This window comes from Orcinus orca, chromosome 9, assembly GCF_937001465.1.
Source record: "Orcinus orca chromosome 9, mOrcOrc1.1, whole genome shotgun sequence".
In the NCBI taxonomy this organism is placed as follows: domain Eukaryota; kingdom Metazoa; phylum Chordata; class Mammalia; order Artiodactyla; family Delphinidae; genus Orcinus; species Orcinus orca.
Window position 1 is genome coordinate 100,381,466 of NC_064567.1, and position 21,410 is coordinate 100,402,875.

The window sequence follows — 21,410 nt, forward strand, 5'->3', positions numbered from 1 at the left end:
CTAGATGCTGTGGATGCTTTTGCTGTGTTGGTCCTTGCTTGTAAGACTTTTTGTAGAAAATTCAAAGTTGATTTAAAAAAAAAACAAAATAAGAAAGTATAGATACCTTAGATTTTTTATACTATTATGAGTTAAACAGATAAAACATGTCTTACCAAAATATAAAGCTTACCAAAATATAAACCTAAATATTAATTGAAATCTGTGATAAGTTTTATGAGAAAAGTTGATGCAAAATTTGACCTTAATATATATGCTTATTTTTTTTCAGAATTTTAAGTATACATTATTTATAGCCAATTCAGGAGAATTTCCTTAACTGGAACTTTAGGTGGTTTCTCAGTCCCATAAATACCATGTGCAAAATTATGTTAACATAATTTCTTTTCTGAAGCTAGATCTCTTTCATTCTATGCAAGAATTCATGACTCAATAATTTAAGAAGAACTCCTCTGTCTCCATTTAATTTCTACTTTATCATCCATAACTGAAGTAATGACTACATAATAATTCAATTTGACATGGGGATAATGAATTTAAATATTCTTTCATCTACTTCTGGCAGACTTGATTTTGCCTATTTTTTTAGCATATTTATTGGAGTATAATTTCTTTACAATGACGTGTTAGTTTCTGCTGTATAACAAAGTGAATCAGCTGTACATATACATATATCCCCATATCTCCTCCCTCTTGCGTCTCCCTCCCACACTCCCTATCCCACCCCTCTAGGTGGTCACAAAGCACCGAGCTGATCTCCCTGTGGTATGTGGCTGCTTCCCACTAGCTATCTGTTTTACATTTGATAGTGTATATATGTTCATGACACTCTCTCACTTTGTCCCATCTTACCCTTCCCCCTCCCAGGGTCCTCAAGCCCATTCTCTATGTCTGTCTTTATTCCTGTCCTGCCCCTAGGTTCTTCAGAACAAATTTTTTTTAATTTTTGTATTCCATATATACATGTGTTAGCATATGGTATTTGTTTTCCTCTTTCTGACTTACTTCACTTTGGATGACAGACTCTAGGTCCATCCACCTCAATACAAATAACTCAAATTTACTTCTTTTTATGGCAGAGTAATATTCCATTGTATATATGAGCCACAACATTTTTTTAACATCTTTATTGGAGTATAATTGCTTTACAATGGTGTGTTAGTTTCTGCTTTATAACAAAGTAAATTAGCTATACATATACATATGTCCTCATATCTCTTCCCTCTTGCATCTCCCTTCCTCACACTCTCCCTATCCCACCCCTCTAGGTGGTCATAAAGCACCAAGCTGATCTCCCTGTGCTATAGGTCTGCTTCCCACTAGCTATCTATTTTACATTTGGTAGTGTATACATGTCCACGCCACTCTCTCACTTTGTCCCAGTTTACACTTCTGCCTCCCAGTATCCTCAATACATTCCATATATATGTGTTAGCATACGGTACTTTTTTCTCTCTTTCTGACTTCACTCTGTATGACAGACTCTAGGTCCATCCACCTCACTACAAATAACTCAATTTCGTTTCTTTTTATGGCTGAGTAATATTGCATTGTATATATGTACCACATCTTCTTTATCCATTCATCTGTTGATGGACACTTAGGTTGCTTCCATGTCCTGGATGTTGTAAATAGAGCTGCAATGAACATTGTAGTACATGACTCTTTTTGAATTATGGTTTTCTCACGGTATATGCCCAGTAGCGGGATTGCTGGGTCATATGATAGTTCTATTTTTAGTTTTTTAAGGAACCTCCATACTGTTCTCCATAGTGGCTGTATCAATTTACATTCCCACCAACAGTGCAAGAGGGTTGACTTTTCTTCACACCCTCTCCAGCCTTTATTGCTTGTAGATTTTTGATGATGGCCATTCTGACCTGTGTGAGATGATATCTCATTGTAGTTTTGATTTGCATTTCTCTAATGATTAATGATGTTGCACATTCTTTCATGTGTTTGTGGGCAATCTGTATATATTCTTTGGAGGAATGTCTATTTAGGTTTTCTGCCCATTTTTGGATTGGGCTGTTTGTTCTTTTGATATTGAGCTGCATGAGCTGCTTGTAAATTTTAGAGATTAATCATTTGTTAGTTGCTTCATTAGAAAATATTTTCTCGCATTCTAAGTCTTGTCTTTCCATGTTGTTTATGGTTTCCTTTGCTGTGCAAACGCTTTTAAGTTTCATTTGGTCCCATTTGCTTTTGTTTTAATTTCCATTTCTCTAGGAGATTGGTCAAAATGGATGTTGCTGTGAATTTTGTCATACAGTGCTCTGTCTATATTTTCCTCTAAGAGCTTTCTAGAGTCTGGCCTTACATTTTGGTCTTTAATCCATTTAGAGTTTATTTTTGTGTATTGTGTTCAGGAATGTTCTAATCTCATTCTTTTACATGTAGCTGTCCAGTTTTCCCAGTATCACTTATTGAAGAGGCTGTCTTTTCTCCATTGTATATTCTTGCCACCTTTATCAAAAATAAGGTGACCATATGTGCCTGGGTTTATCTCTGAGCTTTCTATCCTGTTCCATTGATCTGTATTTCTGTTTTTGTGCCAGGACCATACTGTCTTGATTGCTGTAGCTCTGCAGCATAGTCTGAAGTCTGGGAGCCTGATTATTCCAGCTCCATTTTTCTTTCTCAAGATTTCTTTGGCTATTCAAGGTCTTTGGTGTTTCCATAAAAATTGTGACATATTTTGTTCTGGTTCTGTGAAAAATGTCATTGGTAATTTGATAGGGATTGAATTGAATCTGGACAGTGCTTTGGGTACTATAGTCATTTTCACAATGTTGATTCCTCCAATCAAAGAACATGGTATATCTCTCCATCTGTTTGTATCATCTTTAATTTTTTTCATCAGTGTCTTATAGTTTTCTGCATACAGGTCTTTTGTCTCCTTAGGTAGGTTTATTCTCAGGTATTTTATTCTTTTTGTTGCAATGGTAAATGGAAGTGTTTCCTTCATTTCTTTTCTAGATTTTTCATCATTAGTGTATAGGAATGCAAGAAATTTCTGTGCTTTAACTTTGTATCCTGCTACTTTAACAAATTCATTGATTAACTCTAGTAGTTTTCTGGTAGTATATTTGGGATTCTCTATGTATAGTATCATGTCATCTGCAAACAGAGACAGGTTTATTTCTTCTTTTATGATATGGATTCCTTTTATTTCTTTTTCTTTTCTGATTGCTGTAGTTAAACTTCCAAAATTATGTTTAATAATAGCGGTGAGAGTGGGCAACCTTGTCTTGTTACTGATCTTAGTGGAAATGGTTTTAGTTTTTCACCATTGAGAATGATCTTGGCTGTGGGTTTCTCATATATGGCCTTTATTATGTTGAGATAAGTTCCCTCTATGCCTACTTTCTGGAGGGTTTTTATCATAAATGTGTGTTGAATTTTGTCTAAAGCTTTTCCTGCATCTAATGAGATGATCATATGGTTTTTATACTTCAGTTTGTTAATATGGTGTATCACATTGATTGTTTTGCCTATATTGAAGAATCCTTGCATTCCTGAGATAAACTGCACTTGATCATGGTGTATGATCCGTTTTTTGTGCTGTTGGATCCTGTTTGCTACTATTTTGTTGAGGATTCTTCCATCTATGTTCATCAGTGATATTGGCCTGTAGTTTTCTTTCTTTGTGACATCTTTGTCTAGTTTTGGTATCAGGGTGATGGTGGCCTTGTAGAATGTGTTTGGTAGTGTTCCTCCTTCTGGTATATTTTGGAAGAATTTGAGAAGGATAGGTGTTAGCTCTTCTCTAAATGTTTGATAGAATTTGCCTGTGAAGCCATCTGGTCCTAGGCTTTTGTTTGTTGGAAGATTTTTAATCACAGTCTCAATTTCAGTGCTTGTGGTTTGTCTGTTTACATTTTCTATTTCTTCCTGGTTCAGTCTCGGAATGTTGTGCTTTTCTAAGAATTTGTCCATTTCTTCCAGGTTGTCCATTTTATTTCCATATAGTTGTTTGTACTAATCTCTCATGATCCTTTGTATTTCTGCAGTGTCAGTTGTTACTTCTCCTTTTTCATAGCTAATTCAATTGATTTCAGTCTCCTCCCTTTCTTTCTTGATGAGTCTGGCTAATGGTTTATCAATTTTGTTTATCTTCACAAAGCTTTTAGTTTTACTGATTTTTTCTATTGTTTCCTTCATTTCTTTTTCATTTATTTCTGATTGGATCTTTATGATTTCTTTCCTTCTGCTAACTTTGGGAAATTTTTGTTCTTCTTTCTTTAATTGCTTTAGGTTTAAGGTTAGGTTGTTTATTTGAGATGTTTCTTGTTTCTTGAGATAGGATTGTATTGCTAAAAACATCCCTCTTAGAACTGCTTTTGCTGCATCCCAGGGGTTTTGGGTCATCATGTTTTCACTGTCATTTGTTTCTAGGTATTTTTTCATTTCCTCTTTGATTTCTTCAGTGATCTCTTGGTTATTTAGTAACTTATTGTTTAGCTTCGATGTGTTTGTAATTTTTACAGATTTTGTCCTGTAATTGATATCTAGGTCATAGCGTTGTGGTCAGAAAAGATACTTAATATGATTTCAGTTTTCTCAGATTTATCAAGGCTTGATTTGTGACCCAAGATTTGATCTTTCCTGGAAAATGTTCCATGAGCACTTGAGAAGAAAGTGTATTCTGTTGTTTTTGGATGGAATGTCCTATAAATATCAATAAGTCCATCTTGTTTAATGTATCATTTAAAGCTTTTGTTTCCTTATTTATTTTCATTTTGTATGATCTGTACATTGGTTGAAATGGGGTGTTAAAGTCCCCTATTATGATTGTATTACTGTCAGTTTCCCCTTTTATGGCTTTTAGCATTTGCCCTATGTATTGAGGTGGTCCTTTGTTGGGTGCATAAATATTTACAATTGTTATACCTTCTTCTTGGATTGATCCTGACATTATGTAGTGCCCATCTTTGTCTCTTGTAGTAGTCTTTATTTGAAAGTCTATTTTGTCTGACATGAGAATTTCTACTCCAGATTTCTTTTCATTTACGTTTGAATGGAATATCTTTTTCCATCCCCTCACTTTCAGTCTCTATGTGTCCCTGGGTCTGCAATGGGTCTCTTGTAGACAGCATATATATGGGTCCTGTTTTGCATCCATTCAGCCAGTGTATGTCTTTTGGCTGGAACATTTAATCCATTTACATTTAAGGTTATTATCGATATGTATGTTCCTATTACCATTTTCTTAATTGTTTTGGGTTTGTTGTTGTAGGTAATTTCCTTCTCTTGTGCTTCCTCCCTAGAGAAGTTCCTTTAGCATTTGTTTTAATGTTGGTTTGGTGGTGCTGAATTCTCTTAGCTGTTGCTTGTCAGTAAAGGTGTTAATTTCTCTGTCAAATCTGAATGAGATCCTTGCTGGGTAGAGTAATCTTGGTTGTAGGGTTTTCCCTTTCATTACTTTAAATATGTCCTGCCACTCCCTTCTGGCTTGCGGAGTTTCTGCTGAAAGATCAGCTGTTAACCTTATGGGGATTCCCTTGAATGTTATTTTTCTCTTGCTGTTTTTAGAATTTTTTCTGTGTATTTAATTTTTGATAGTTTGACTAATATCTGTCTTGGCGTCTTTCTCCTTGGATTTATCCTGTATGGGACTCTCTGTGCTTCCTGGACTTGATTACCTACTTCCTTTCCCATATTAGGGAAGTTTTCAACTATAATCTCTTCAAATATTTTCTCAGTCCCTTTTTTTTTCTCTTCTTCTTCCGGTACCCCTATAATTTGAATGTTGGTGCATTTAATGTTGCCCCCGAGGTCTCTGAGACTGACCTCAATTCTTTTCATTCTTTTTTCTGCTCAGCAGTAGTTATTTCCACTATTTTATCTTCCAGGTCACTTATCCGTTCTTCTGCCTCAGTTATTATGCTATTTATTCCTTATAGAAAATTTCTAATTTCATTTATTGTGTTGTACATCACTGTTTGTTTGATCTTTAGTTCTTCTAGGTCCTTGTTAAACATTTCTTGTATTTTCTCCATTCTATTTCCAAGATTTTGGATCATCTTTACTATCATTATTCTGAATTCTTTTTCAGGTAGACTGCCTATTTCCTCTTCATTTGTTTGGCCTGGTGGGTTTTTACCTTGTTCGTTCATCTGCTGTGTGTTTCTTTGTCTTCTCATTTTGTTTAACTTACTGTGTTTGAGTCTTCTTTTCACAACCTGCAGGTTCGTAGTTCCCATTGTTTTTGGTGTCTGCCCCCAGTGGCTATGGTTGGTTCAGTGGGTTGTGTAGGCTTCTTAGTGGAAGGGACTAGTGCCTGTGTTCTGGTGGATGAGGCTGGGTCTTATCTTTGTGGTTGGCAGGACCATGTCCGTTGGTGTGTTTTGGGGTGTGTGTGTCCTTATTATGATTTTAGGCAGCCTCTCTGCTAATGGGTAGGGTTGTGTTCCTGTCTTGTTAGTTGTTGGCATAGGGTGCCCAGCACTGTAGCTTGCTGGTCGTTGAGTGGAGCTGTGTCTTAGCATTGAGATTGAGATCTCTGGGAGAATTTTTGCTGTTTAATATTACATGGAGCTGGGAAGTCTCTGGTGGACCAATGTCCTGAACTCAGCTCTCCCACCTCAGATGCAGAGGCCTGACACCAGGCTGGTGCACCCAGACACTGTCAGCCACACAGCCCAGAAGAAAAAGTGAGAAAAAAAGAAGGAAAGAAAGAAAGAAGTAAATAAAGTTATTAAAATAAAAATAGAAAATAATTATTAAAAATAAATAAAATTAAAATGTAATAAAAGCAAAGAAATAAAAAAAAGGAAAGAAGAGAGCAACCAAACCAAAAAAACAAGTCTACCAGTGATAACAAGTGCTAAAAACTATACTTAAAAAAAAAAATAAAAAAGGACAGACAGAACCCTAGGACAAATGATGAAAGCAAAGCTATATAGACAACAACACACAAAGAAGCATACACCCTCAATAAAAGAGGAAAAGGAAAAAAATATACATATATATCTTTGCTCCCAAAGTCCACTGCCTCAATTTTGTTATGATTCATTGTCTATTCAGGTATTCCACAGATGCAGGGTACATCAAGTTGATTGTGAAGATTTAATCCGCTGCTCCTGAGGCTGCTGGAGAGATTTCCCTTTCTCTTCTTTGTTCACACAGCTCCCGGGGTTCAGCTTTGGATTTGGCCCCGCCTCTGCGTGTAGGTCGTCAGAGGGCGTCTGTTCTTCACTCAGACTGGACGGGGTTAAATGAACAGCTGATTCAGGGGCTCTGGCTCACTCAGGCCAGGGGGAGGGAGGGGTGCGGATGCGGGGTGAGCCTGCGGCGGCAGAGGCTGGCGTGAGGTTGCACCAGCCTGGGGTGCGCTGTGTGTTCTCCCGGGGAAGCTGTCCCTGGATCCCGGGACCCTGGCAGTGGCGGGCTGCACAGGCTCCCGAGAGGGGAGGTGGGGATAGTGACCTGTGCTCACACACAGGCTTCTTGGTGCCGGCAGCAGCAGCCTTAGCGTCTCATGCCCATCTCTGTGGTCCGCGCTGATAGCCACGGCTTGCGCCCATCTCTGGAGCTCGTTTAGGCGGTGCTCTGCATCCCCTCTCCTCGCGCACCAGGAAACAATGGTCTCTTGCCTCATCGGCAGCTCCAGACTTTTCCTGGACTCCCTCCCGGCTAGCCGTGTTGCACTAATCCCCTGCAGGCTGTGTTCACGCCGCCAACCCCAGTCCTCTCCCTGCACTCCGACCGAAGCCCAAGCCTCAGCTCCCAGCCCCGCCCGCCCCAGCGGGTGAGCAGACAAGCCTCTCGGGCTGGTGAGTGCTGGTCGGCACCGATCCTCTGTGAGGGAATCTCTCCGCTTTGCCCTCTGCACCCCTGTTCCTACACTCTCCTCTGTGGCTCTGAAGCTTCCCCACCACCACCCCCAGTCTCTGCCAGCGAAGGGCCTTCCTAGTGTGTGGAAAGTTTTCCTGCTTTCCTCTGCTCCCTCCAGAGGTGCAGGTTCCATCCATATTCTTTTGTCTCTGTTTATTCTTTTTTCTTTTGCCCTACCCAGGTACGAGGGGAGTTTCTTGCCTTTTGGGCGGTCTGAGGTCTTCTTCCAGAGTTCAGTAGGTGTTCTGTAGGAGTTGTTCCACGTGTAGATGTATTTCTGATGTATTTGTGGGGGGGAAGGTGATCTCCATGTCTTACTCTTCTGCCATTTTGAAGGTCTCTCTCCTGCTGAAGTTTGATCTAAATGAAAGATTCAGAATTCATCTCTCTTTCATACATTCTAGTTTTCCTGAACACTTAAGTATGAATTGGTGACACATACTGATACTTCTTTCATTTCAGTCTAATTAAGTCACAACTAACCAAGCTGCAAGATTACTTGGTGTCTATGTTTAAACTTTTATGAAGCATAACTACTCTGAAGCATAACTTCCAGTAGTACAGTAGCATAGCTTGTAAACACTTGGGGGTATGTAAAAATATGAACTAAAGTGTATTACATGTCATTATTTCTAAAATCAAATTATAAATTTGTTTCTGTTTTCAAATAAAGGTAAATAAAATCAGGTTCTCTGTGTATGAAGTGGAGCCTTCAGTATAAAATATGCAATTAAAATATATAAAATTTAGGTACAGATGGAGGAACAGATGAGATACTTTTCTTTATTTTCTGGAGCCATTATTATTTATTACATGTCATTTCTTTCTCAAAAATGTATCTTGAATCTTTCTCTTCTATCAGGCTGCTTTGGCTGCTTAGCCTGGGCCACAGCCATTTCTTACCTAGATTGCTTCAATAGCTTCTTAAATCTTCACCTTATTCTTCTCTTGGCTTTCTCATCCAATCAGCCTGCAAACAGACATCAGGGCGATATTTGTAAATATAAGTCAAATTAAGCCATATCTGATTATATATATATATTATATATATATATATATTATATATATATATTATAACCCCTGCAATATATAAGGGGTTCATGCTGCTCTGCTCTGCTCAACACCCACTATCCACTTCCAATATCTGACTATATCATAAGTTTAATGTGGTCACTTCCAGACCTCTTTCTATAGTTATTATGTTGCAGCAAATTAGAATAATGGCCACGACTTGTTTTCAAAATATTCCAGGATTTTAAGCACTCTTGTAGAAAGAGACCATGTAGCCCACAGAGATGGTGGAAGAAGTTTACCGAGAAAGCTGGTTTGGTAAACGAAGTTAAGATGGGAGCATATTCTTATGGAAGAAAAGGTAAATACAATCAAACTAAAATGACTGCTAGAGTTCCTGCACCACATCATCTGGGATTTCAGAGTATGATCTTTCTGTGGCTAATTCATTACAAGGTTTTGGAATTCAGGTAAAGAAAATCAAATAAAGAAACAATGAGAGATATGGGTTTAAGTGAATTAAGTGATAGTCAGCACTTAGTCTTCTCTTCACCCTGTGCCAGGCTTTGCTATAAATGCGCTGTTTGTGTCACGCCAACCCTATGAGATGGACTTGTACCAATGACTTACCTGTAGACTCTCAGCTTTGAGGCCATCTTTCTATATTACATGCTTTGATGCTGGTGCTGGAAGTTTGCAAGCTGCATTGCCCATCCTCCATGGGCTTTCTGCTGGGTTCTTCCAGTGGGAGGTCCTTTTGTTCCCCCAGTCCTAGTGGGCATAGATGTTTCCTAGGACCATTAGTCTCCAGGTTTCTTTGGTATGCATTTATTGATTTTTCAGCCTTCCAATAATCATGTAACCAGTTTTCCATATTAGATTTCCAAAGCTTGAAATACTTAGACTGGTTTCTTCTGTTACAGTACTATTTTCACTTCTGTTTTATTGTTGAGGAAATTCCAGCACAAGAGGGTTGTCACTTGCCCAAGGTCATATAGCTAGTAAGTGGCAGAGCAAGGATTAGGAACCAGGTAGTCTGGATTCAGAGTTGGTTTTCATAACTCTCAACTATACTGCATCTTTATTTCATGTTTAAAACCATACTGTAGAGCCTCTTAAAACATGGATAATGTAAGGAATAATATGAACAGTATATATAAATTTGTACAAATGCATGTATAATTTCTTCTCATTAGCAGCAATAAAAGATCAAGTTTTTAAAACTAGAGAAGTCAGAAAATAACCATGATATATATTTTGGGCAAAAGATTCAGGTTACAAAACAATATTCATGATGAAATCATAACATTGTTAAGAGAGTAATATAACATGTTCATGCATTAAAAGGGTCTTGGTAATAGAGAAAATGGACAGTAATTTAAATTTTAAGTTTCCTTGAATTATGAGATAAAGAAAGACAGTCATGCAGTTGGAACATATTTAGTATCTGGATTGGCATGATTTCAATTTTTTTTGTTTTTAATTGAGCATTTGATTTTCTTTGTTTTCTAAAGTCTTCAATGTAAATATATAACAGATAAAGGGCCAATAATGTTTTTAAGATTATTTCACAGAATTTTATAACAGAGAAATACTGTATAATATAATCACTGAAAAGGGGAGACTCAAAACTGTATATAAGTTTCTCAATTGGGTAAATGTATAAAACATTTTTAAAAATATAGTAATAAAAATAATATGTCATTAAGGGAGGACTATGTTGAACGATTTTTATATCTTTGTATTTGTCTCTATTGTTCTTTATAATGGTGAACAATGAAAACTTATAGTAATTTTCAATTGTATTTCATAATTTCCATTTTTTAAGCAACTCAATTTATTTAATAGTTACTCTCTTTTAAAAAGTTTAACAACAGTTTTAAATATTTTCCTTCAAATAAATTTTTAATGTAAGAAACCAGCTGGCATGGTTTGGTTACATTTTTTATTCCATGCAGATTTGGCCAATTTTTAATACATAGTCTTCTAATTCCTTATTTTTTTGCCACCACCACTTTTAGGCCATAATGATAGGTTCACAAATGGTGCCATTGCAACCGACTGTGAAAGCACAATGTGCAGGTCTTCCAGCCTCCTACAGACCAATCAGAGGAAGAGGCTGGCTGTCTCTATCCATCCAAATCCCACTGTGCTGACAGCTGGAGCTGGCTCAAGGGTATCTGATTTCCTGTCTTGTTTCTTCTCCACATCATGAGAAATAAAAAGGGATCATTGTTATTCTCTGCATTACCAGCCTCTCATCTAGGGCTTAGAGACCTAAATGATAATATATATATATATATATATATTTTAGCCATGCAGCACAGCATGCAGGATCTTAGTTCCCTAACCAGGGATTGAATCTGTGCCCCCTGCTGTGGAAACAGAGTCTTAACCACTGGACCACCAGAGAAGTCCCATAAATGATAATATATTCTGAATGAATGAATGGTGAATGAAGAAAAGAACTTTCAGGTAAAATTTACCCTTATTCAGGTGGGAAGCATAAGGCTCCTTGCTGAATGAAAGGACACTTCTAGAAAGAGTGAAATAATGAATGTTCTTCAGCCACTGTGACCTTCCTAGGATTATGTATTTCCCTGTCGATGATATTGAACTCAGGTTCAGCTGCTTGCCAATCAAAAACCAATAATCGGGCTTCCCTGGTGGTGCAGTGGTTGAGAGTCTGCCTGCCGATGCAGGGGACACGGGTTTGTACCCCGGTCCAGGAAGATCCCACATGCCGTGGAGTGACTGGGCCTGTGAGCCGTGGCCGCTGAGCCTGCATATCCAGAGCCTGTGCTCTGCAGTGGGAGAGGCCACAATGGTGAGAGGCCCGCGTACTGCAAACAAACAAACAAAAAAAAACAAACAAAAACAAAAACAAAAAACAATAATCAAGGGGTAAGTGTTGGTAGAAAGGAAAGGTGCTTAATTTAGAAAAGCTGGCAATCTGGGGAGAAGGTGGACTCATGTCGAGAGACCAACTCTGAAGGTTCTTCTCTGCCATGACTATTTTTAAAGGCAAAGGGGGAAGTAATCTCAGTTACTCATTGAGGCAGAAGGTTAGGTTCTCCATCATTTTCTACTGTGTGCAGGCTGATGACTTCGGATCTTTCTTAGGATGTTCTCTTGCTCATGTGGTTTCCATGGGCCCACAGGGTCTGCCTGTAAATTTGCTAAGGGGAAGCTAGGGGTAGAGAGTCAGTCATTCTTTAACTACATAAATCTTCATTCTTACTCCTTCTAATCCAGGAAAGGAATCAACAAGTTAGACAAGGTATTGTGTACATTCAGTAGAACAGAGATCAGGAGTTAGGTTAAATGTTACCTAGTGATCTTACTTTTATGATTAAGGTTTAAGGAAAACAGAGATAAACAAACAGAAAAAAGGTAAAAGAACTGCTTACAAATCCCCACTGTCAGACATCATTCCATTTCTGTGGGATTAGGGGCAAAGGTCCATCTTCTATAACCACTTCATGCTGAGACAGGGAATCTGTTGAGGCCTTAGAATGAAAGATGTCAACATGGTAATGTAGCATCTCTTTGCTGATGATTTTATTTGCCTGCTCACCTATATTGGCAGACCAAGTTACAATTATTCTAATGCCCAAAAGATATAGATTATTATGAACAATAGAGTTATTTACCATTATTTCATCAGACACTGAGTTCTATGACTCTATTGTCCTAATCATTAACTGCTCATGCCTCTCTTTTGTGACTCTGAGAGGCCTGGGAGACTTCAGCTTTTCTACAAACAAGAGGCAGGAGACATAGAGGGGTTTTGTGCTTGGGAAGGGTGCCCAGCAGTGTTCTGCCCAGTTCCATAGAGCATTTACTCTGGACACAGACCCCTACTACATCCCATAGCCTCAGAAAATGCCTTTTTTAAAAACTGAAGTATAGTTAATTTACAATGTCATATTAGTTTCTGGTGTACAGCAAAGTGATTCATATAAATATATATGTATATATATATATATATACACATATATATTCTTTTTCATATTCTTTTTCATTGTAGTTTATTCAAGATCTTGAATATAGTTCCCTGTGCTATCCAGTAGGACCTTGTTTTTTACATATTTCATATATAGTAGTTTGTATCTGCTAATCCCAAACTCCTAGTTTATCTCTCCCCCAATGATGTTTTTAATCTCTAAATTATCTCTCTCAGGTTTCCCTGGTTACTCCAAATAAGACAATATATGCAGAAGCTCTTTTAAAAAAGCTATGTAAAATTAGGTAATTAGGAAATTTGTTTACATGTCAAAGCATTTTAAAAAAATATGAGTGAAAGTCTCTGCAAGGGACCAATCAAACACAGAGATCACAACTTCTAAACTAGCAGGTTATGCTTCTAGAGCGTGATGTGCAATTTGTCATTTTAATTATAAAACCCTGGCAAATGATTTTAGTCTGTGTCCCATAGCTACTTATGTGTGTCTCAGTATAAACTACCCAGCAGAGAATGAACTATAAACTGGATTGAAAATTGCTAAATAGATTACTGTATTTTAGAGAGGTCCTATGCACATGAATTGTAATAATACTTCTCTCAATTAGTTACAGCTTAAAATCAACCTGCTTCATTAGGTTAACTGTAAAGTTGTAAAAAAATAAATCCTGCACTATGACAGAATTAAATTAAAATGTCTAAAATTGAGGGTAAATCTGTGCAATTCATGAAGATAATATTAATCTTGCCTGAGTAAGTGCCATCTCAGAAAGATAGTAAATCATCAAACTGTTAGTAAACCAGTTACCTTTGGATATAATGATCAACTTAATTCAAATTTCTGTGCCAATTATCATTATAACTACAGTCTCTAGGGAATTTCTTAATATTTGTAAATAAGCTTCCACTTGCTATTAACTAGAAAACATAGTTTACAGAATCAGAGTTATAAAAGTAATAAATTAATATGACTAAGGTTTATTTGGTTAGTGAAATTTTACACTGGTCAAGAAAAAAATTTGTGGAAATGAACCATTCTAATGCATTCATTTCTATAGAGGATAAAGGAAGAAGTAGGACATTTATACTCAAGGTCACTCAGCTAGACTGTGGCAATGCTGGAACAGAACTACATGTCTCTTTACTCTTCATCTTATGGCTGCTGAAAGCAAGCTGAGAGTGGTCTTGTCCTCATGCTACCAGGAATGTTCAGAAGACTGATAAGACATTTGGCCAGAGGCATACAGACATAAGAATCAAAGCAGAGAACAAAGTAATGGTAGCGGTCATTTTTTAGCAATAGTAAAAGTGACTTTTGCTTAATTTCTCCAAATCTGGTCCCAAGTAATCCTCTCCTCTCATATTTTCTGTCCTCAACACCATCAACCAGGAAAAGTGCATCCCATTCACTGAAAATGCATGGTGAACATTTATCTTTGCATTATAAATGTAATATCTAACTTCTTTTAATTTGGAAATTTCAGAAAGGAAACAATATCCAACCACAGTTCCTTATTAACTCCTCTTTCCCAGCACCACTCTATGGGTTCTATCATCAATTTTCCCTTTCATATTTTACTAAATTCAGTAATTCTGTACATTTAAATTTGGACTCATGAGTTTTATTTATCTTCCACATGTCCCTTTATTATTTATGTTTGTTTATTTGATTATTTTTTTCTACTTTTCTGTTCATACTTACCTTTCAGTCTTCTGTCATTATCTTAATTTTTAAGGTAAATAACTTATGTAACAGCATACTAACTTGTTAAAATTCAGTTGTTCTCAAATTAAATGGAATTAATTACAGTCCTTAAAATGTGCTTCATTGTTTTACATGAAGAGCCCTACCAATTATTGTCACCACTAATTTATAAAAGTAATATGTAGCATATGAGTTTTACTATATCTTATAGAATTTGACATTTTATAATTTTAAAAACTTTTAGTAATATATGGAAATAGTACCATCTTATTTATATTCACTTTACCACTCAATATTATTTTCAATATCTTAAACTATTAAATAGATAATAATATTATAGAAAGAATATAATAATAAAGTATTTTCTTTATAAGCTAGCAACTTCTGGTAAACTTCTTCTAAATTTCTACTAAAATATCTGTAGTTATCACAAAAAAATGTGAAAACTGACAATCGTGAAACAAAGGCATGCAGTCAATCTATTGTTAAAATCTGAAAGAATTGTCTTCTTACAAATGGCTTATGTAGCTAAAATTAGAAATAATTTGTAGTGAAAACAAGTTTCTCCCCTTAAAGTAGAATGGTAGGAGAAACTATTTTCCCCTCTTGTTAAGTATTGTCTATTATTTTTTGGAGACTTATAAGGCACATAGAGAAAAGTTCCCAGAACCCAAATGTGCATCCTGTTGAACTGAAGGAGGGTGGGCACTGTGTGACCTCCACAGAAGTTAGGAAATCCACACTTTGAAGACCTGGCAGGACCCCTTATGCATCTGACATCCCCTGTTTGTGCCTCCTCTCAAAGCAACCATTATTTTATTTTAAATCATATGATTCAAATTTTCCTGTTTATGAACGTTATAAAAAAGCTTCCTCACCAATCTTTCTTTTTAACTGTGAATTTTTTTGCAAGTTTATTGTGTCATTGTGTTTGTATTTTGCTTTTAACCCTGGCATAAAGTTGCTTTTTTTCTTTTTAATGTTATGAATAAAGACAACACGGACATAAGCAACAACATAAGTCTCTTCTGCACATTCCCATTTCTTTCATTTGAGGTATATGCCTAGGGTGGAATTACTGGGTTATAGAGAATACAAATATTCAATCTGATTTCCAAAGTGATTATACTAATCTACACTCCCACCAGCAATGATGATAATTTCTATTAGTCCAAGTCTTTATCAATATATGTAGTAGTGTCAGAAGTTTATCACTAATTTTAACCATTCTGATATGTGAGTAGTGGTTTCTTATTTTGGTTATTCCTAATAAATAATGATGTTGAGCTGCTTTTCAAATATGCATTGGGGGCTTCCCTGGTTGTGCAATGGTTGAGAGTCCGCCTGCCGATGCAGGGAACACGGGTTCGTGCCCCGGTCCGGGAAGATCCCACATGTTGCAGAGCGGCTGGGCCCGTGAGTCATGGCCTCTGAGCCTGCGCATCCGGAGCCTGTGCTCCACAACGGGAGAGGCCACAACAGTGAGAGCCCCGCGTACCGCAAAAAAAAAAAAAAAAAAAAAATATATATATATATATATATATATATATATGCATTGGATCCTTGGATATTAATTATCTATCTGTGTATAAGAAATTATCCCAAATTTAGTGGCTTAAAGCAAAAGACATTTATCATCTCACAGTTGCTTTTTATCAGGAACAGGGTTGTAGCCTAGCCAGGGGCTTTGGTGGGTCTCTTGGAGAATAAGTAACACGAATCCAGGAACAGGAAGTAGATGAAGATGAATATGTGGTATTCAGAAATAAGAAATGTAGAAAGCCCCACTGACACAAAATTTGGAAGCCCATAAAAGGCATATACTGCTTGCACTACTTGTCAAGAGATGTACTTATTTATGACAATATATTTAATGTGGGAAAACACACATGACATAAAATTTATCTTTTTATCCATTTTTATGTGTACAGTTCATTGGCATCAAATATGTTCACATTGTTGTGTAACCATCACCGCTGTCCATCTCCAGACCTCTTTCATCTTCTGAAATTAAAACTCTGTACCATTAAGCAATAACTTCCTCTTAGCCCATGGTAACCATATTACATTATCTATCTCCATGAATTTGACAATTCTAGGTACCTATTATAAGTGCAATTATATATTTGTCCTTTTGCGTCTGGCTTATTTCACTTATTAGGCTGAATAATATTCTGTTGTTCATATAGACCACATTTTATTTATCCATTTATCTACTGATAGACATTTGTGCTGTTTCTACTTTTAACTATTTTTGAATAATCATGCTATCATCACTAGTATACAAATACCTGTCCAAGGCTCTGCTTTCAATTTTTCAGACTATATACGAAGAAATGGAGTTACTGGATGACATGAGAGTTTTGCTTAAGTTTTTGAGGAGCATCCATACTGTTTATCACAGAGGCTGCACTGTTTTACTTTCTTACCAACAATACGCAATGATTCTAATTTCTCCATATCTTCACCACCATTTGCTATGTTCTGTTTGATTATAGTCATCTTAATGGGTGTGAAATGGTACCTCATTGTGGTTTGATTTATATTGTCCTAACAGTTAGTAATGTTGAGCATCTTTTCATGTGCTTGTTGGCATGTCTATTAGAGTCTTCTGGCCATTTTTTAATTGGGTTGTTTATTTGTTGTTGAATTGTTATAGGAGTTCTTTTTTTTGTCCATGCCGTGGGGCATGTGGGATCTTATTTCCCTGAGGGATTGAACCCATGCCCCTTGCAGAGGAAGCATGGAGTCTTAACTACTGGATCACCAGGGAATTCCCAGGAAATTTTTAACTGTATCTCAAAATTGCCAATTTTACTGAGTTGCCAGATACATTAATTAAATTCTCAAGAAAATTACTAAGCAGGACACTTTTTTCCAGAACCCTACATACAGGTTTCTTTTTGTTTGTGATATTAAAGTCTATTTATTTTTGAAAAAAAAAATTCTATTTATTTTATTCTAACATCTGTATGTTTTTGTGGTGCAGGAGTGTTTGAGCAGTCAAAATAATTAATTATTCTGCTGGTATACAATTTATGATTTCTTATTCACAGTCAACATTACACACATGAAATGCAGATCCTTCTTTTTTTTTGTATGTATTCCTTCTTCAAAAACTTGGTATTTTATGTGATCTAATAAAACGTAGCTAACTGATTATGGTACTGAGACAAAAGCTGTTAAAATGGCTGAATAAATTCCCAGAGGCTTGCAGTCCTATGTACTACACACCAGTGGTTTAGTGACTTTCTTGTTAAAGGTCATACTTGACACAAACTCAGAGAAAAGTGTTTTGTAAGAGTCTCAAGCAATGTAAGACTGTTGGGATGTAGTTCTTTGTTGTTAAATTCAATGCTGAGTAGACAAACTTTCAACAAGTATCTATTTGATTTTGACTATTTTTATCCAGGCATGGACAGAGAAGGCCTACTGACATTAAATTACTAACAACATATATTCTTAGGCACTGTCACTGTGCCTGGCACACAGGTGTGACCTATGCACAAAGTCTTTTTGGAAGCTTGGAGTCTTGCAGGGAAGGAAATTATAAAGTAAACACATACATGCATGAATAATTCTAAATATTGGTAAATTATCTGACAGACAAGAAGTGGGCTCTGGTAGAATGAGTAGTCAGGCACTACTTTATATTCACTGGAGATACCAGCCTTGTACAGAAATGAAAAAAAACTTGGGGACAAAATGGTAAAACAATAAGGTAAATTTCAATTTATTAGCCTTGTTAGCATATATTGATTGGTAATATCTTGACATAAAACTCAAACTGAAACATAATAAATATAAGCAGTAGTGTAGCTTTGTTTTCTTGTAACTAATCCTTCATCCTTCCACCAATAGGAATATCACAGCATGTAAAAGATATGGAGCATAAATTAATGTGTCATGGGGATGATTACCTAAGTAAGTTTATTTTTCTTTTTGCATAATCTATTTTTTACAAAGGAATATTGGAACCAAGGAATCTTTTGAGAGAGATTAATAAGTTATGAGTGTGATTACAATTTTCTAGAAAGTATTCAGATGCCACTCTGGCCAGAAATAATTATTTGCTTTTCTGAAATAAATTATTTGTTTTCTGCAAAAAAATCTACTTCAGCATAAGTATTATATTACCCAAACTTCCCTGTTTTATTCTTTTTTTAAAAAAAATATTTATTTATTTTTGGCTGTGTTGGGTCTTCATTGCTGCGTTCAGGCTTTCTCTAGTTCCGGCGAGCGGGGGCTACTCTTCCTTGCGGTGCACGGGCTTCTCATTGCGGTGGCTTCTTTTGTTGTGGAGCATGGGCTCTAGGCACGCAGGCTTCAGTAGTTGTGGCACATGGGCTTAGCTGCATGTGGAATCTTCCTGGATCAGGGCTCGAACCTGTGTTCCCTGCATTGGCAGGCTGATTCTTAACCACTGCACCACCAGGGAAGCTCGTATTCTTTTTTTAACATTGTGAAATACCACATATACAGACAATAATAAGGTCACAAAAAATCAAGGTAACTTAATGATTTCTCAAAACAAGTTAACACCAATGTGACCACCCAGGACAAAATTAAAACACTGCCACTTGTCAGAAGACCTCTCATACCTTTGATGATCAGTATTCTTCTCATCCCTTAAATATTCTACGTTTTATTAATCATCCACCATGTAATTTTACTACATAAACTTGCATTCTTGAACCCTAGAGTGTAGTTTCTTGAACTTTTGAAGTAGAATCATAAAACATGTATTTTTTACATACTTTCATTGACTCAACATTATGTTTCTGTGATTTGACCTTGCTACTGCATATGCCTATAAATTATTTGTGTTTATTCCTAGAGGGCAATCTGTTGAATATGTATACCTTGACTGAGTTATCTATTACAGTGTTGCTGAAAATCTGATTTGCATCCAGTTTTTGGCTAATGCTGCTCAGAAAATCCTTGTGTATGTCTCCTGGAATACATCATGGAAGTATGTGTCACATTAGATGACCTAGAAGTCTCCAAAAATGCAAATATCAGTTCACATTCCTACCAAAGGTGTATGAACGTTCTAAGTGTTTGATATCGTCAAAAGTAATATTTATTTAGATTTTAAAATTTTAGCCACAATGGTGTAAATGTAATGGCATCTTAATGTGGCTTTAATTTTAATTTCTCTGATCAATAGTGAGAAGGAGGATATGTTTGTATATTATTGGACAATTAGATACCATCTTTTGTAAAGTATGTGTTTGAGTTTTTTGTACACTTTTATATGGTACTTCTTTTATACTGATTTATAGCTTTTTGTATATAGAATATAATATATTGAATAGAAGATTTTCTTTGGTTATTTATGTGGCAATTATTTTTTCTCCTAGTCTATACCCTTGACATTTAAACTTTTTAACTCTTTTACATTTTTAAAGCCACTGTATTGAGGCATAAATCATGTACCATAAAATTCACCCATTATGAATGTATCATTCAATGACATTGTAGTAAATTCCATAGAGTTGTGCAACCATCATTAAAATCCAGTTTTGGAACAGTTCCATCATCCCCTAAAGTTTCTTTTACTCATTTTCAGTTAATGCCCATACTCACCCAAGTTTGGATTAATAAATGTTCTACTTCTATGAATTCACCTTTTTGACATACTTTATATAAATGGAATAATAAAATATACAGTCTCTGATTTCCTTCTCTTAAAATGATTTGAGGTTTACCTATGTTGTAGCATGTATGAGTACATTCTTACTTTCCAGTGCTAAAGAGCATTCCATTGTATGGATATCTCACATTTGTTTATCAACTCACCAGCTGATGGGCATTTGAATTATCTCCAGTTTTATGGATATTATAAATAATGCTGCTATAAACATTTGATTTATGTATATATTTTTGTGTGGACATATGTTTTCTTTTCTCTTTGGAAAATTCTTAGAATAATATAGCTAAGTAATATGATAAATTTATGTTTAAGTTTATAAGAAACTGAACTCCTTGCTAAAGTGTCTGTACAATTTTACATTCCCACCAGCAATATATCAGTTTTCCATTTTCTCCACATCCTCACCAATACTCATTATTATCTATCATTTTAATTTCATCCAATATAGTGTGTGTGTGTGTGTGTGTGTGTGTGTGTGTGTGTGTAGTGGTATCTTACTGTGGTTTTAATTTGCTTTTCTGTAATAACTAATGGTGTTAAGCATATTTTTTCATATTGTTTTAGCCATTTATATATGTTCTTTAGTGAAATGTCTACTCAAATATTTGCTCATATGATAATAGAGTTATTTGTCTTATAATTGAGTTGTAGAGTTTTTTACGTGATCATGACACGGTCATTAATTATGTATATAATATGCAAATACTTTCTCACAATTTTTCTTTTAATTTATTCTTTTAATGTTATGTTTGGAGCACAAAAATTCTTTTTAATGAAGTCAAATTTATTGATTTGTTTTTTTACATCTGTACTTTTGTTGTCATAGTGAAGAAAACTTTGCCTGACTCAAGAACACCAAAATTTTCTCCTATGCTTTTTCCACAGGTTATTTTTTAAATTTTAGCTTTTACATTTAGGTCTGTGTTCTATTTAAGCTGATCTTTGTGCATAGTGTGAGGTAATGATCTAAGATACTTTTTTTCCCCCATGTTTCCAATTGTCTCAGTATCATTTTTGCAAAGACTATCCCTTCCCTGTAGGATTTTCTCCACACTTTTGTTAAAATTCAATTGACCATAATAATAATAATAATTTATTTATAATAATAATTTATTTCTGGACTCTCAATTTTGTCTTATTAATCTCTGTCTATGCCTATCCTTGCATCAATACCACACTGTCTTAATTACAGTGCTTTAGAGTAAATTTTGAATTGGATAGTTTAAAAGTCCCCA